Below are 14,801 nucleotides of genomic sequence, written 5' to 3'. Positions count from 1 at the left end.
CTCCCCCGCCCCGAGCCGAGGAGCCGGGAGGCGGCGGCCGCGCGGCTGCTGCTGCTGCTGTTGGGGTGGTGGCGGTGGCTGGGGGTGGCGGCGACGGCGGTGGGGGTGGGGGGGGGGGGGCGCTGTCCCCTTCCCCGGTGCCCTCCTCCCCTTCCCCTCGCGCCGGGCCGGGCCCGCTCCCGTCCTCCGGGCCGGGCAGTGAGGGGCCGGGCCCGGCGTCCGGGAGGGCCCCAAGTGCCCCTCGCGGGGCCGCTCCCGAGGGGAGATCCGAGGAGTCCCGAGCGGGTGGCCCTGGAGGCCAGCGGGGGGCCCCGGGGTGCCCCCCACCGGAGCCGGAAAAGTGGCCGGCCCTGTCAGCGCCGAGCCCGGCCTTCCCTTCCTCCGTCCGCCTCAAGATGGAGCTTGGAGTCCTTGCCCCTGCGCCGCCCCAGGCGCCGCTCCCTCCCGGGCACCCCGCTCCGCTCCCCTCGGCCCTGGGGGTGGGGGTGGGCGTTGGGGCGGCCCGGACCCCCCCCCCCCGGGAGGCCGAGCCCCGGGGGGACCTGTTGCCCCCGGGCGCTGCCGCCGGTCTCCCGAGCGTTCCTCGGGCCCTGCCACTGGGTGCCCGCGAGCCGGAATGGAGGGCACCCTGGCCGTGGCCTCCGTGCGTGCGCCGGCCGGCGGGCTGGCCCGGCTGGCCTCGGGCCTGGCTGGCTTATGGCTTTTGTCCCCCCACCCCACCTCCCCTAGGTGGGACTGATTGTCGGAGAAGGTGGGTGACAAGAGGTGACCGGGATTTCTGAAATAACACCACTGCCCCGTAACCGGAGCCTTCTCCCTCCGCAGGGGATTCGCTTGGAAGACAGATGACACTTGTTTAGAGGTTATTTTAAAAGCACAGCCTTCTGATGCCTCCTACTTCGGAGGTCCTGTGCTTCAAAAATGTGATTTTGAATTGGGGATAAACCCTGAACTCGGCTGTTTCTCCACTTCGTGTGGCTTTTCCATCTGGCAGGAGCCGAGCACCACCCCCTCCTCCCTTCACAGCCCCACCTCTTTGGTATGAAGAAATTACACGTCAAGTCTGTAATCTTCTACCTGCCTGTTTTTAGCAAAAACTTGGCGGCCAATTACCGTATTTAAAAAGGAGGGTGGAGAAAATTGAATTTTTTTTTTTTTTTTTTTTTTTAAGCAACCTTGCCTTCTTCCTGTTTTAGGTTAGGACAGTGCCTGGCCAGTAGGAGCTCAGTATTAGTGTTGCTGCTGTTGTGGTTATGATTCTGGTTCGTGTTACTATTTCATTATTACTATAACCTGTGGTATCCACAAGTCAGGAGAACAAATGTGTTTGACTTTTGGGTTTAATGATGACCTTTTGCAAGAATCTTCAGTTGTGTTTCTTCTCAGCCTTGGGGCATTTTTTTTTTTCCCTCTGGAAATAATAACAATTAACATTTATTGAGGGCTTTTTTCCATCGTCGGGCTCTGGGCAAGTCTTTTATGTTTTATCTTCTTAATCATCCTAACTCAATGAAGGTGCTATCATTATCCCCATTTTACAGAAGAGGCATGGAAAGGTCAAGTCCCTTGCCCAGGGTCATACAGCTAATCAGTGGTGGTGTCAGGATTTGAGCTCAGGTATTGACTCCAGGTGCTTAGTTATTAGAATCGTATAGTGAATCTCTGGCAAGGAAAAAGGCTGGCTTTTATTAAAGCAAAGGAAGTAGGTGATTGCTAGGACAAGGCTGGTGCTGGGTTTTTGAGGTTCAGAGAATGTGGTAAAGTATGTCTTAGGCCCCCTTATTCAAAGGAGTGAAAACCGAAACTGGGTGGGACCCTCAAGTAGGTATTGTCTGCAGATAAAGATCATGCCCTTCCCTACCTTTCCAAGAATTGCTTAAGCTTCTGCTTGTGCTTAAGCACAACATAAGCCGATCTGGCTTCTGTTCTTTAGGAGTTTGGAATTTGGTGTCCTTCTTATATTTAAAACATTTTTTTTTTTACCCAGTGTCTAACATTTAGTCTCTTGCATCCCATGTGACCCCTGCATAAATTCACATGAACGTAACTCAGTAATGTTAGACCCCCCCCTTTTTTTTTTTAATGTTTCCCCACTTAGTGCGAGTGAAATAGAGGCAGAGAGAGGGAGGGAGAGAGAGAATCCTAAACAGGCTCCCCGCTGTTAGCTTGGAGCCAACTTGGGGCTCAGTCCCATGAATCGTGAGATCATGACCTGAGCCAAAATCAAGAGTTGAATGCTTAACCGACAGAGCCACCCAGGCGCCCCTTGACCCTTGCTTTTTAAGTACTGTCTCTGTTGGGATTCTAAGCCCAATAAGTGGTTAATTAGAGATGAACTGGTCCTCTTGTGCTCCATACAGAGGCAGGCATCTTTGAATTTGTCACTTATTGGCTGCCTGGTGTTATTTGTAGATTTATTTCTGGCTATATATATATATATATATATTTTTTTTTTTTTTTCATTCTGGAAATGTATGTGGTAAGGACCTTCCACTTTATTTTTCACTTTATATTTTATTTATTTAAAATTTTTTTTAAAGTTTATTTTTGAGAGAGACACACACACACACACACAAAGAGAGCGAGCAGAGGAGAGGCAGAGAGAGAGGGATACACAGAAACCAAAGCAGGCTCCAAGCTCTGAGCTGTCAGATCATGACCTGAGCCGAAATCAGACGCTTGACTGACTGAGCCATCCAGGGATCCTTATTCTTATTTTTTTTTTAAGTTTATTTGTTTTGATATAGAGAGAGTGAATAGGGGAGTGACAGAGAGGGGGGGGAGAGAGAATCCAAGCAGGCTCCCCGTTGTCAGTGCAGAGCCCCATGTGGGGCTATTTTATTTTTTAAGATTTTTTTTTTTTTTTAAGTAATCTATACACTCAGTGTGGGGCTCAAACCCACAACCCAGAGATTGAGAGTTGCATGCTCTACTGGGGCACCTGGGTAGCTCGGTCCAACTTCATCATCTGACTTTGGCTCAGGTCATGATCTCACTGTTCTTGGGTTCGGGCCCCATGTCAGGCACTATGCTACTACCAGCTCAGAGCCTGGAGCCTGCTTCAGATTCTGTCTCCCTCTCTCTCTGCCCACCGCCCCCACCCCCCGCCTGCTTGTAGTCTCTCACTCTCTTTCAAAAATAAACATTTAAAAAAACTTGCTTAAATTATTAAATAAATAAAAGAGTTGCATACTCTACTGACTGAGCCAGTTGGGCCCCCCTTGTATTTCAGTTCATAGGATCCTCTGCAGGATTCTGCAGTATCCTGTGTTCGGTAAATATTACTTAGTTGATAGCAAATATGAGGTTCAGAGGTTGTTAAGATTGGTTTTATAGGAGTCAAAGCTCAAGAAAAAAGCAGATAGTGTGGTAAAGTTACTTGGAGATGGCTTAATATTTCTTAACATTGAAAGGAAATTTCATACTTTAACCATACTACTTTCCATTTTTCTATTTTATCCCAGTTTTCAGTTTCTTACTTTCCTTGTACAAATGAGGTGTGGGGTTGAGTGTGTTTTTCAGATAGAAAGAATGGACAGTGGTGTTGATTAGTTGTGACGGGCCTATAGTTCTTTACAGTATTTTTGAAGTGTTGTGATATTCTCCCCAAAGGCAGCAGGTGGGGCTATGGAGTACCTATCTGTGGGCTGTATTAAGTCTCATTTGCTATTCACTCAACAGATATTTATTGAGCACTGCTGTGTGCCGTCCTGGGTGCTGATGATATAGCAGTGAATAAAACTGAAATCTTTGCTCTCTTGGAATCCCCCCTTCAAGTAAGGGAGGCATACGATAACCATATTAATAAAATGTATGCTTGACAGTGACACATGGTAAGAAAAAAAAAAGTCAGGGAAGGGGAAATATGCAGTTTGGGGACAAGAGTTGGGGTAATGGAAATTTTAGATAGGATGGCAAGAGGAGACCTGGCTGACTGTGTAACTTTAGAGATCTAGAGGAAGTGAGGGAATGTAGATCCTTGAGGGAAGGGCACAGTAGGAAGAGGAGTAGTAAGTGCAAAGGTCCTGAGGTGGGAGTTTGGGAGGGGGCAGGTAATTTAAGACTATATAGGTTATAGTCCTTAAAATATGTGTTTATTAAAATACTTTAAAATAGTGAAAGATACAGAATAATAACATGTTATTGGTTTTGTTGAAGCAAAAGTTAAATATGAGGGAACTGAGGCTCAAAGAATTTTACTAATTTGTCTAAAATGCCACACAGCCAGTGAGTACAGGGCTAGAAATTGAACCCTACTTGATGGTATTTTAAGCAATGTGCAGAGTTTGTTGGCTGTGGCACCTTAAATGGCTGGCAGGCCAGACCAGTACTTGATGTTCAGCCTTGCTAGTGAGTGTGTATACTTTGCTATTTGTATGCAGGATCTTTGCTCAACCCTGGGAGGCCTTGTAACTGGCATTGCATATATAGCTTTTTCCTGGAATTGTGCTCCTGGCAGCAAAGCCTTCCTTTTTAGTCTTAAAAGTTTCATGTTCAAAATCTCTGTTTAATACAAACCTTCATGTAAGTCTCTTCAATCTTAATTGGAAAGTATTGTCAGTATTTCTCTGGATATGAATTTTTTAGATAACTACTTAGGGGGGCTTTAAACTATTACAGTATCTTACGTATTTTTAATATACATAGTGTATGTTTCCCATGTAGATGTAACTCAGAGAATCCATATGCTTTAAATCAGCATTTGAGTTACAATGCTCTTTTAAGGGAAAACATATTGACTGATGGTACTGCACAAGAATTTCAAGTAAGAGTGACCTCTTCAGATTTCAATCAGGGGAACAGAGGATTTTTTTTTTTTTTTTTTTTTTTTTTTTAAGTTTGGCAGATAGTAATTAACCAACCTTGAATTTGGCTAGGACATCTGGGTTAATATCCTGGTCCTGGCACCAAGTACCAAGGAATCTTGGCCACAATTAGTAAAGAGCTTTTTTTTTTTTTTTAAATCTCCATCTGGCACTTCCAGAAGGACACATTCCACTAGCACTAACTCAATGGGTGGGTCTGGTTTTTAATTGTCTATCTTAAGTGGTTCAGCAAAAAAATCTTAAAAGTATTCTTTGTAAAATCTTTGAAAAGAGGAAGTAGCCCCATTACAGATCCATAGTTGGAACTCTCTTGGGTATCTCTTTCCCTGGGGAAATGTATTCTCTACCTCTTCTCCAGAATCATAATGAAAGTATAGATATTTTGCTGCCCTAATGTTTTATTTAAGCCTAAGGTCTAATATACTTGTGATTTGAATTAAGTGGTTTGATATTTGTATTCTCTTTTGCTTACTTATATCTGAGTATAGCTTGGATAAGAGCCCAGTTTTAACTGCCCATTTTTTACAATTAAAATTGCCGAGTCCTTGATTTAGTCTCTGAAGTTAAAGACCTGAAGATCCAGATGTTCGGTGTGCAAATCATTTAAAGTTTGGGTTCGATACATAAAGGGATGGCAACTTTAATGAGTTTTTTTTTTTCCCCCGGATTCTACAAATCCCTTGTCATGTAGTACGCTAAAATATTTGGCATATTTTTCCCCGTCTCCTCGCAGGAAAGGTAAGAGATATTGGAATATTTCCCTAAAAATCTTTTAACCAAGTCTTTTGATCTCCCGCCTTCTCTGCCTTAACTGATTTACTCCTCTAAGAATGATTTCTTATTGGAGACGTTATGTTCTACTACCTTAAGGCAGGAAGGATCCTATTGAGACTTTTCCAGACTGTAGAATAAATAAACTTTATAGGCTTGGTAATTTTTTTATGGCCTGAGTGAAAGAAAACTATTATCACTAAGTATCTTTCACACATGGTTGACTAGAAAAAACGTGTGTGTATCATGAAACCATATTGCTGATTTCTGTTGTTGGGCATATATGGCTTACCTAGGCTGTTACATTGAGAAGCTATTATCAGAGTCAACTTTAGATTTTATTTTATAGTGCTCGCTTCGGCAGCACATATACTAGATTTTATTTTATTATTTTATTTTATTTTTTAAATTATTATTATTTTTTAATATATGAAATTTATCGTCAAATTGGTTTCCATACTCAACTTTAGATTTTAGAAAAAAGTTTTCTAAACATTTATAATCACAGTGAAGTGATTATTTTTCGGATATTCTCAGGTGTTATTTTCTGTATATACCGGTTTTAAAATGGTCCTTAACATTTTAATAATATATATTGTCTTCTAATATATGGATTCAATGCATAACGTATAAAACAAACACATAATACAAAAACACAGAAAAAAGCAAATTACCTATAATCCTACTGCCCAGAGAAAATCATTTCAGTATTTTAGAGTCTGTCCTTCCATCTTTTATCTTAAAATTTTTTTTATTTAAAGATTTTATTTTTGAGTAATTGCACTCAAGATGGAGCTCAAACTCAAAACCCCGAGATCAAGAGCTGCATACACACCCTCCCCCTGCTTTTTTTTTAATACTTAAAAAAGTATGTCTGGATTTATATTACTGTTTTTAAGTAATTAGAAGTGTAATATTTTCACTGGAAGCACTCTCAACAAACCAGCATGGGGAATCAGAACTACAGTGAAAAAGTTTGAGGTCCTGGATTTGCTTTAGCCCCAGCTTGGGCAAGCTGCTTAGCCTTTCTCTATATGCTTGTTGCTCTGTAAAATGGGGGTGACACTTGTCCTGGCCACCCTAGGGGTTTGCTGTATTGATGCAAGGGATTTGGCTTTGTTGAACTGGAGAGCTCTAGATAACCTTGTCAGGGGGTAACAGTAGTGCAGAGGGAGTTCGTGCTTTCAAATACCAAACTGGCCAGGGAACATCAAAAAGGCCAGTCCTGTATTGCTGCTTGTCTGTTTTGTTTTGTTTTGTGCATGGTTAGGTTTATAAAAAAGCTTTTCAGGTAGATGTGACTAATAGAAAGTGTCCTGTGGGGTGGCAGAGAGCCCCAGAAATGCCCGTTCATCAAACATGTGTTGAGTGCTCTGAAGGCCCTGCTGGGTACAAGCAGCTCTGTGTCTTGCAAGGTGAGACCGCTACTATGGGTGAGGTGGGACGGGACCCTGGAAGATGATCAGTTCATTTGGCTTGAGGGTGTGTGTATGGGAGGGAATCCAGGAAGGCTTCCCAAGTAGGAATTAGCACTTGTGTTTGGCATTGATGGAAATCTGGGGTTTCGAGGCAGAGGTAGTTTAGGTAAGACATTCTAGGCCAGATTGGCATAAAGGTAGCATGTTGAGATAGGAACAGATAGCCTATTGCTCTCTATTTTGAGGGCAAGTAACAGGAAATAAAACTAAGGAGTTTGAGTTTATATCAAGGAAAGGCCTCCCTGCCCTGATGAGTTCATCCTATTGGTCTTTAGCATTTTCTAATCACTGAGTTGTCTGTGAGTCTTTTTTCTGTTGTTTGGTCAAAAATACCCGGTTGTAGGTGATAAACAGGAAAATCTGCTGGGTAAACGATCTTCTTCGTGCAGATCGTGCAACCATCACCACGATCAATTTTAGTATATTTTCTTTCTACCAAGAAGGAATCCTGTACCACCAGCCCTACTCTCTATAGACTTGCCTATTCTGGACATTTCACGTAAATGGGATCCTACAATGTGACTGACTCATTCCACTTAGCAGAATGTTTTCAGAGTTCATCTGTGTTGTACCTGTATCAATACTTTATCCTTTTTCGGGTTAAATTATATTCCGTTGCATGGATATACCACATTTTGTTGTTCGTCAGCTCATGAACATATCGGTTTCCACTTTTTGCCTATTACGAATAGTGCTGTTCTGAACATCAGTGTATAAGTTTGTGAGTGGACATATGTTTTCATTTATCTTGGGTATATACCTAGGAGTGGAATTGCTGGCTCATGGGAGCTCTACCTTTTGAGGAACCACGAACTGTTCTCTAAAGTAGCATCATCAATGAATTAGGTTCCATTTTTTCCACATCCTTGCCCGCTCATGGTTTTTTGTTTTGTTTTGATTACAGTCATTCTCGTGAGGGTGAAATGTGGTATCTCATTGTTATTTTGATTTGCATTTGCCTCATGGCTAGTGATGTTGAACACCTTTGCATGTGCTTATTGGGCATTTGGGCAATTGTTTGGAGAATATACCAATTATCTTTTATTTTGGCTTTCAGAATTTAAGTGTAAAAGTAAAGTGCAGAACAATAGTATGCTACTGTTTAGCATAAAAGTATACAGAAGAATGCCAAGTATCTTTTTTTGCTCCAATTGTTTTTATTGTAAAATACCTGTAATGTAAACTTTACCATCTTAGCCATTTTTAAGTTTGCAGTTTGTGTACATGAAGTACATTAGTGTTGTTGTGCAGCCATTAGCCACCATCCTTTTCCAGAACTCTGTTCATCTTGCAAAAGTGAAACTCCATTAAACACTAAATCTCCATTCCCCTTCTCCCTGGCAACCGTCATTCTACCTTCTGTCTATATGATTTTTTTTTTTAATAAAAAATTTTTTTAAAGTTTATTGTGTGTGTGTGTGTGTGTGAGAGAGAGAGAGAGAGAGAGTCCAAAGTAGGCTCCACGCGCTGTCAGTGCAGAGCCTGACGTGGGGCTGGAACCCACAAACTGTGAGATCATAACCTGAGCTGATGTCAAGAGTTGGACACTTAACTGATTGAGCCACCCAGACACCCCTCTATGACTTTAAGTACCTTATATAAGTGGAATCACAAAGTATTTGTCTTTTTGTGAGTGACTTGTTTCACTTAGCCTAATGTCCTCAAGGTTCATCCATGTTATAGCAGATGTCAGAATCTCTTTCCTTTTTAAGGCTGAATAATATCTGTTATATGTATAGACCATATTTTGCTAATCCATTCATGTGTCAATAGGTGCTTGGATTGCTTCTGTGTTTCAGCTGTTACGCTTATTGCCATGAATGGGGGTGTACAAACACTGCTTTGAGGCCTTGCTTTCAGTTCTTTTGGATAAATACCCAGAAGTAGAATTGCTGGGTCGTATGGTAATTGTTTTCAATTTTTTGAGGAACCACCGTACTGTTTTCCACAGAGGCTGCACAATTTTGTATTCCCACCAGCAGTGCGCAGGGTTCCAATTTTTCCACATCATTACCAACACTTGCTATTTTCTAATTTTTTGGTGGTAGTCATCGTAATGGATATGAGGTGGGTCTCCCTGTAATTCTGATTGGCATTTCCCTAAAGATTCGTGATGTTGAGCATCACTTCATATGCCTATAGGCCATCTGTGTGTCTTTGAAGAAATGTGTATTCAAGTCCTTTGCCCGGTTTGGAATTGGGTTTTTATTGTTGTGGAGTTTGCCAATTATCTTTAAATTTACGTACCCGTCAGTCACTTACTGAGTACCTGCTGTGGTGAGGCACTACCCAGATGTTGGAGATACAAAGTTGAGTGAAACAGGCACACCGTCTGCTCTGGGGGAACCCAGAAGTGGTAATGGAAGTCGGGTCACGAACAAGAATTCAGTCCTTTTGCCTGACAAGAGATCCTGGCTCTGTTACTTTATGGAAGACCTTCTACAAAGTGCTTAACCTTCTGGAGCTCAGTGTTCTCATCTGTAAATGGGGGATAATAGCCACTTCGTGTAGTAGTTGCCGTGCAGATTCAATGAATTAATGTGTGTAAAACTCACTGAATGTTAGAAGTCTTCTTCCCCTTCCCTTCGGTCCGTTGTGTCTTCCTGGCTGCTCATTGTACAGAAGGGGGGAAAGACCCACGCCTACCAGTATGGAAAATTAAAACCTTTGTTCCTGGCCGTGTTTTCAGAAGTTAATTTGAGTAGGAGTGTCTTGCCATTATTAAAGGGCACATTTTTAACGAACAGTTGTCACTGAAGAACTTGTAATTTATGAGGAGTTAAATATTCAGCATGGAAAAGCATCTCTTCCTCATGTCAGAACTTGTGCCTTTTGCCAAGTTTCAGGCAAATTTGTATATTTGTGATGTTTGTCAGTTTTATATTTGTATATTTGTCAGTTTTATTTCCCAGAGTTTAATTAAAGGTGTGTGTGTTTTTTTTAAGATTTATTTTTAAGTAATCTCTGTACCCAACATGGGGCTCGAACCCACAATCCTGAGATCAAGAGTCTCATGCTCTGCTGACTGAGCCAGCCAGGCACCCCAAAGGTGGGATTTTTCCTTCTCAGGTCTGATAGAACCTGCTGTGTGTCTCTGTGGAAGACTACCTAAGCATGGAAAAATAACCAACAATGAAGCTGGTGTTCAGATCCAAATGAAACCATGTCTTAGTCTCTGTTTACAGCATCTAGGATGGTTGTACAGAAAAGCATCTTAGGGATTCGGGAGGAAAATTAGTAGAGTTGTATCTTCTCTTGAAATAGCCAGGTATCCCTCAGTACTCTGAAAATAGGAATGTGATTTTTTTTTTTTCCATTGAATCCAAAGACCTATAGCAAATGTTAAACTTGCTTATTTGCAGAGTAAAAACAAGAGAGATTTTTATAAAGAGAGAAAAAAACCCAAGTAAGCAAGTCATTGTTTTGTGAGTTAACCTTTGTGCCGTTTTCTTGTTCAGAACAAACAGCTGGTATGTGTTTGCTTTTAGTATGGGCAATGTTAGACTATTTAAGGGCAAGCAACAGTATTTATTCCTTTGTGAAAATTGGAAAGGGACACCAGTTTTAACTTGGCTGGGGATTGACTCATCTCATTACTGTATATAACAGATCAGAGATTTTATTCATCAGTACACTTGAGGGGCAGGAGTCTTTAATATGGAGATTGAGGTTTTATGTTCCAAACTGTTAAGTGACCTTAACAAGTGATTTCACAGGGCACCTGGGTGATTCTGTCCGTTGAGCGTCTGACTTCAGCTCAGGTCATGATCTCACGGTTCATGGGTTTGAGCCCCGCATCAGGCTCTGTGCTACCAGCTCGGAGCCTGGAGCCCGCTTCGGCTTCTGTGTCTCCCTCTCTTTCTGCCCCTCCCCCACTCGCACTCTGTCTGTTTTTCTCAAAAATAAGTAAATGTTCAAAAAAAAAAAAGTGATTTTACTTTTTAGAATCCATTTCCTCAGTGGTAAAATGAGGAAGTTGAACTAGATTGCTAAGGTCTCTTCTGATGCTAAAATTTTATGGTGCTATATTAAGCACATTTGCTCCTTTTGACACATTAGTATAATTGACTGCTCTCGACCTATTAAGTTCTTCTGGGAGATACCAACCAGGCCTAGTAATTTTTGTCCCTTTGAAGATCTGCCTCTAAGCTGGTGGTATTAGAGTTACAGAGTCATAGGAATTTTGTAGAAACTTGTGTAAATGAGAATAGCTTAATTTATTCAGCTTTCCATGTTCCCTTTTTAAAAAAATTCTTTTGCAGATGGAAGAACTTTGGGAGGCTGCTTATTTTCTGTTTAAGTAGCAAGAACGTAAATCTTCACTCAAACTGAGCTGTGTAAAGGCATTCGTAATTACAGGCGGTTGCATCATGGCACAGAGTTTCATCTTCTAGAAAAATCACCTAATGCTCCAGATCTCTTTGCCTTGGTTGGATTTCATACCCCTCCTTCTCCTTTTTAAAACTGCTATAGACTGTGAAGTTCTGGGCGCAACTGTATTGTGCCCTATTTCATACATTGAGTCTTAAAAATACACACTTTTTAAGCACAGAATAATTTTTGAAATGGTCATGTCTGTCTATGGATACCCTGTTCTGACTTCATTCAGCAGACATCCTGAACTGAGTCTTGAATCACTTATGTTCTACTTCTGACTTTGATAGAGAGATGTGGTAAAAGTTTCTGCATTAGTATCTTATTGTATGATACTCTCAAACCAACACTTGAGATTGGTAGACTGATTAATAAATTGCTTTGTAAGGCCTCTACCAGTTAGAGATTGGAAGTACAACTTCCTTATGGCACCTTTTGAATTAAGGCATCAATGAATCTTCTGACCCTTCCTAAAGGACCCTGTGTCCTTTAGTGTCTAAATGTGCTTTTCACATTGATCAACAAACAGTGACTGTGCTATTTACTTATCTTTTATCTCTTGTACTCTATCCTTGCTAGAGATATGCACTTTGTGTTTTGAATCTTTATGCTAATTTTAAAGCTGTTTGACTCTGGCTTATTTAAAAAGTTATGTGTTGTGTATTTTGTTTTCTCTAAGTCTTAGGCTCATGCTACTATATATTAAGCATTTTTTTATACTGTGTCTCAGTATTTCATGATATTCTGTGAAGAACACCACTGTTTTCAGAGGCTCTGGCTTCCTGAACAAATTTGAGACCTTGCTCCACCCTTTTAGGCATATGCCTTGGAAAGACAGAGTCAGCTCTCGGGAAGATGGATTCTCTTTCTTTTCTTTCCACTTTGGAAAATTGTTCTCTTCTCGCGTGTATTAATTTCTGACAGGGCTGCATGGCCTTTTCTCCTGGCTGGTGTTTTCATTATTCCCGAGTATTTTAATCCTCTGCTGGAGATGGCGGGCTCAACAGAGGGGTGGTTTGGAGCGTCCCTGTCATCGCAGGCACCAGCCTCCATAGACTTACGTGTCATGTTTAAGATCCTGTTGGCCGTTAGGCCAACCACCTGGTTGCTGCTGAAACCAAGTGGCTCCAGAACCCTGCTTGCTCTTCTCTCTAGTTTACCTCACTTGTTACTGCACTGATTTGAAGCAGTGGGTCTTCTGTGGCCTGTGCCCTCCACTGTGTTTGGTGGCACCTTGCACATTTTCCCTGCTCAAGGGGCAGGCTTCTGGGAGGCCAGAACCAATGAGGACCTTCAGCAGCTTCGTGTCACTCATCATCAGTTCATACTGACTGACTCTCACGCGCTTGCTCGTGACATTCTGCTCTGGAGGAGATGCTCTCCATCCCCTGACCAGCGTTCCGTGTCTTCATTCAGAAGATTAACAGAGTTTCTCAAAAGTGAAAATGTGAGAGATTTTTTAAATCTTAAAAAAAATTTTTTTTAAATGTTTTTATTTATTTTTGAGACCGAGAGAGAGCATGAGCAGGGGAGGGGCAGAGAGAGAGGGAGACACAGAATCCGAAGCAGGCTCCAGGCTCCGAGCTGTCAGCATAGAGCCCGACACGGGGCTCGAACTCATGGACTGTTAAATCATGACCTGAGCCGAAGTCAGATGCCTAACCGACTGAGCCACCCAGGCACCTCTGGATCTTAAATCTTAAACTATAGCCGCTAGACTGTTTCAAAGTCAGACAGTTTACTAAAGTTGAGGGGGAAAAAATACCAGATTAGTAAGAAATGAGTAGCTGACGCTGCAGGTGCACCCTTACCCTCTCTTACTGCCCTGCAGTTTTGCCCTCCAGTCCCCAAGCCTCCCTTTCCGTGTGTTCCTACCGGCCGTTCCTCGCCTCTGCCTTGGTTTCCTGCCGTCCAGAGGGCAGCAAGCGCGGTGCTGTGCTGCTTCAGTAGAAAAATGCTCACTCCCTTCTTTGTACTTGAAATGCTGCTCCGGCCACCTTGGCCTTAAACCTGCCAGTCAGTGATTCTCCGGTTCCTCTCGTGTATCTCGAGACACGCTTATTAAATTTTCATATGTAACTCAGTACTGTCTGTAGTGTCTGTGCTTTGCTTTGAGTTTTGTGTGGGTTATTTTCAAACTCGTAGTATTGAGCTATCAGGTTTGCTGGCCAGTGCCCCGTGCTATAAGCAAGACCTCTTTCTACATTACGTATCCCCGGTCAAACATATTTTAAAGATCCTGTTACTGCAGGTGCTTACCCCTCCTCTTATCTTAACGATAAAATTACTCAGTTTTATATTCAAGATTTTGCATTTTTCCTTTTCCTCACATATGTTAGGAGTTAGGAAGGTGAATATTGCACACAGGGGGAGATTTGGGGCACCTGGCAACTTTATTATCAGTGCCAAGAGGAAGGCTACTTACTTTGTATTTTGCCTTAAGCACGTATTCTAGACCTTTCCAGTCCAGTAGCCACAAGCCACATATGGCAGTTGGGCACTTGAAATGTGCTAAGTCCAAGCTGAGATGTGCTCTAAATATGAAAATACACAAAAGGTTTCAGAGACCTAGTAGGAAAAAAAGTAATGTGATACAGCCTATTAATAATGCTAATACTGATGACATTTTGAAAAATTACTTTGGATATATTTGGTTAAATAAAATATTATTTCAGCTGTTTTTAGTTTTCCAAATTCTGTTACTAGAAAATTGAAAATTATACATTTGTCTCACATTATACTTTTATCACACAGTGCTGGTCTAGAAAGTATGGTACTGTCAACATAGGTAATGATCTAACTTGATACTTACAACTGTGATGTCCCACTCACTGGAGGTAGTAATCGAATAGTTTGCCCGTAGCGTTGTTGGGCTACTTTTATTTTATTTTTATTTAAAAAAAATTTTTTTTTTCAACGTTTATTTATTTTTGGGACAGAGAGAGAGCATGAACGGGCGAGGGGCAGAGAGAGAGGGAGACACAGAATCGGAAACAGGCTCCAGGCTCCGAGCCATCAGCCCAGAGCCCGACGCGGGGCTCGAACTCACGGACCACGAGATCGTGACCTGGCTGAAGTCGGACGCTTAACCGACTGCGCCACCCAGGCGCCCCATGGGCTACTTTTAAAAGAAGCCCCTGGGCTGGGAAATTCTCTATTCCTGTCATCTTTGTCAAAGGCTTAGAGAAAGTGAGACAGGATTACTTGATGCTTTAGTTTGAAAACTGCAGTATCGCGTCATTTTACGGGTTCTTGTTTGGATGTTGAGTCAGTTCAGAACTTTTTTGTACTCTTACTACGTACCGGGTACTTTCTTAGGTCTTTTGGATGCAAAGACAGATCTTACCCCTGA

General features: G+C 42.2%; 1 protein-coding gene across 14 annotated transcripts in view; it reads left to right on the top strand.

The window, feature by feature from the left end:
- Nucleotides 1–14,801, top strand: part of CLIP1 (CAP-Gly domain containing linker protein 1) — a 126,498-nt gene continuing 111,697 nt past the window's right edge. For 4 of the 14 annotated variants that reach the window (XM_040443947.1, XM_040443953.1, XM_040443946.1 and 1 more), the window contains exons 1-2: nt 34–99; nt 1,197–1,262. The gene's annotated coding sequence lies outside the window, so the exon portion shown is untranslated. Of the gene's footprint in view, nt 100–1,196; nt 1,263–14,801 lie in introns of all 14 variants that reach the window. The other 10 variants (XM_040443958.1, XM_040443957.1, XM_040443956.1 and 7 more) reach the window with 6 other exon arrangements.

Source organism: Herpailurus yagouaroundi, unplaced genomic scaffold, assembly GCF_014898765.1.
Source record: "Herpailurus yagouaroundi ecotype Mexico unplaced genomic scaffold, PumYag 191, whole genome shotgun sequence".
NCBI classification, from domain to species: Eukaryota; Metazoa; Chordata; class Mammalia; order Carnivora; family Felidae; genus Herpailurus; species Herpailurus yagouaroundi.
The sequence above is the reverse complement of the archived record's forward strand: the minus strand, read 5'-3'. Positions and strand labels throughout refer to the sequence as shown.